Genomic DNA, 3,195 nt, shown 5'->3' on the forward strand with positions numbered 1-3,195 from the left:
CCCACTTCTCCCTGGTCCCTCTAATACTTCCCCACACCTCATATCACACATCAAAACTAATAAAAATGGGTCAAAGAACTAAATGTAAGAGGGAAAACTATAATAATCCTTGAACAAAACAGGGGTGAAATTTATCTTGGCTTAAGCAATGATTCTTGGATATGGCACCAAAAGCTCTGTAATGAAAGAAGACAGATGGGCTAGAGAGATGGCTCAGCAATTAAAAACACTGGCTGCTCTTCCAGAGGTCCTGGGTTCAAGTCCCAGTACCCACATGGCAGCTCACAACTGTAGTTCTGTGTAGGCAGAGTTTTTCCATCCCAACAGCTGCTTCCAAATTACCACACTGAGGCTTACATTACTTATAAATGCTCAGTTGATAGCTTAGGCTTATTACTAACCAGCTCTTACAACTTAAATTAACCAATTTCTATTAATCTACATTCTGCCACACGATTCATGGCCTTACCTGTCTTCCAGCATGTCTTGTTCCGTCTGAGGCTCCTGGTGACCCTCTGACTCCACCCTCGCCCTCCTTCTTCCCATCATTCTCAGTTTAGCCCAACTTCCTGCCCAACTTCCTGCCCCGCTACCAGCTTGTCAGCTTTTTATTAATCAATGAGAGTAACACATATTCACCATGTACAGAAGGATTATTCCAGTCCTGTGAGATCCAATACCCTCTTCTGGTGTGCAGATGTACATGAAGACAAAACACGCATATACATAAAATAAATAAATCTTAAAAAAGAAAGACATATATTTCACAAATTCCCTTCTTCAAAAAACTTTTTTACAAGCTTAACTTTTAATATATTAGAAAATTAAGTGATGATTTTTAAAAGCAGAGTTCACATCAAATTAACATGTACTTCAGGGCAAAAATACATTTAAAAAACTAAATCTTAAGAAGAAAAACATTGGAAAAAAAACCCCAGCATGTCTAATACAGACTGTATAATGTCATAATCTAGAGAATCTAGAGATTCACATAGTATTTTATAGCATTAAAATGTTAATAAAAGCAGAAGTATCATCAATTAGTCCAAGATTCCTCGGGTTATAAAATGTCTAGTCTGCTAATTGAAGTTTTTTCCCCCATTTTTTATTGATTCTTTGTGAATTTGCATCATGCACCCCAATCCCACTCATTTCCCAGTCCTTCCATACCTGCCCTCCAACTCTTTAACCCCCCCAATACCCCCCCCCACACACACACACAAAAGAAAATAGAACAAAGTCTCGCTGTGGGAGCTGCTGTGTGTCCTGGTGTGTCACCTGTCTGCCCTATCGTCCAACCAGCTTTGCTTGCAAAGGTTCATGGCCATGAGTCATTGGTCTGCTTCCGGTCCTCTCTCTTCTGCTACACCAATGATACTGAACCCTCACGGAGATTCCTCTCAGATACCTGCTGCTGTCCTGAGTCATGGAGATCCTACAGCTTTGGTTCTGCAGGCTCTGCCCTTTTATGAGCTCCAGCAGCTCATAGATGGGGGTAGTTGTTGGGGTGTGCCAACTCAAAGCCCTACTGGACAACCAAGTGACTACTTTTTTTTTATTTATTTATTTATTTATTTATTTTATTTATTTATTTATTTTTGTGACTACTTTTATGACAATGGAATCAGCAGGCAACTTTACAGTTTCATCTGTACAGTTCTACAATATTAAGTAATACAAAGTATCACTAGGCATTTGTAGACTCAGCTCCCCATGCTATCTATCACCCATGCATGTGCATCACTCCCCTTCTTTAAAAAAATTTTTTTTATTCCAGGCATGGTGGTGCACACCTTTAATCCCAGCACTCTGGGGGCAGAGGCAGGAGGATCTCTATGAATTAAAGTCTAGCCTAATCTACATAGTGAGCTCTAGGACAGCCAGGGCTACAGAGAGAAACTCTGTCTAAATTTTTAATTTTTTTAAAAAATTTATTTATTTATTTATTTTTGAGACAGGGCTTTTCTGTGTAGACCAGGCTGGCCTTGATCTCACAGAGATCCACTTGCCTGGGATTAAAGGCGTGTACTGCCGCCGCCGCCGCCACCACCAACAGGCTGGCTTCCTTCCTGGCTTCCTGGCTTCCTGGCTTCCTGGCTTCCTGGCTTCCTGGCTTCCTGGCTTCCTGGCTTCCTGGCTTCCTGGCTTCCTTCCTTCCTTCCTTCCTTCCTTCCTTCCTTCCTTCCTTCCTTCCCTCCTTTCCTCCCCTCCCCTTCCTTCCTGATAGGTCTTCTCTGTGTAGCCCTGGCTTTAACCAGCTACCAAGCCCAGCTAAAATGATACCTTCTAAAGGATGCGGATGTGCCATAATTTCCTTTATCAAACCGCAGCACCAAACAATTTTATTTTTTCAGGTGCTTTCCTCTACATAAGGGGTGGGGTCTGGATTAAAGATGGTGAACAGGTTACTGGCCTGTTAATGTTGGATAATTTCACCTTGGCGCCAGATGCAGCACCCAGCCTCAGTCTCTGCTAGTCGCCGTACCCTGCCACCCCAACGCCGTCTATGACCTGTGTTACCTACCATCGTGGAGCAGTGTGGACCTTCGTTTCACTCGAGTTTCCCTGAGCACACAAGGAGAAGCAGTTAAACACTCCAAAAGCAGCAGCGAGGTGTGATGCCGATCCTCCCACAGCTAACCAAATGCAGCAAAGTCTTCACAGGACGGGGCAGATGTGAATTTGAGAGCAATTCCATGCATTAATTCACTCAACAAGAACTTACTGAGCAACTACTAGGAACAACATTATCCACGGCAGTGCATGAAAAATCAATAAAGCAAGACATTAAAAATACAAGATGTTGGACGGTGACTCAGAAAGAAAGGAAAAACAGGAGAGAGGAACTGACAAAGATGAGCAGTTAGTGAGGCTTCCGAAAAAAGACAATACACAATAACAGGGCCGAGGACGTGCTCTGCTGCAATTCTCACGCCAGAACGCCCTTTAAATTTAGCCAGGAGAAAAGAAACTGCGAACACCAGGAACACACAGGGGCGCAGAGGCGGGACAACTTTAACTTCAGGTCCAGGGCCCCGCCCCCAGTGCCAAGCCCCGCCCGTTTTATCAGCGTTCTCAGCCCTCCCCTTCCGCCCTCCTCCTATACTCACCCAGGTCTCGGTTGTCTCCGTGTCCTGGAGCAGAAAGTACAGTGGGCGCGGTTGTGCGCAGGCGCAAAGCACAGAGTGCGCAGGC

This window comes from Peromyscus eremicus, chromosome 3 (assembly GCF_949786415.1).
Source record: "Peromyscus eremicus chromosome 3, PerEre_H2_v1, whole genome shotgun sequence".
Classification (NCBI taxonomy): domain Eukaryota; kingdom Metazoa; phylum Chordata; class Mammalia; order Rodentia; family Cricetidae; genus Peromyscus; species Peromyscus eremicus.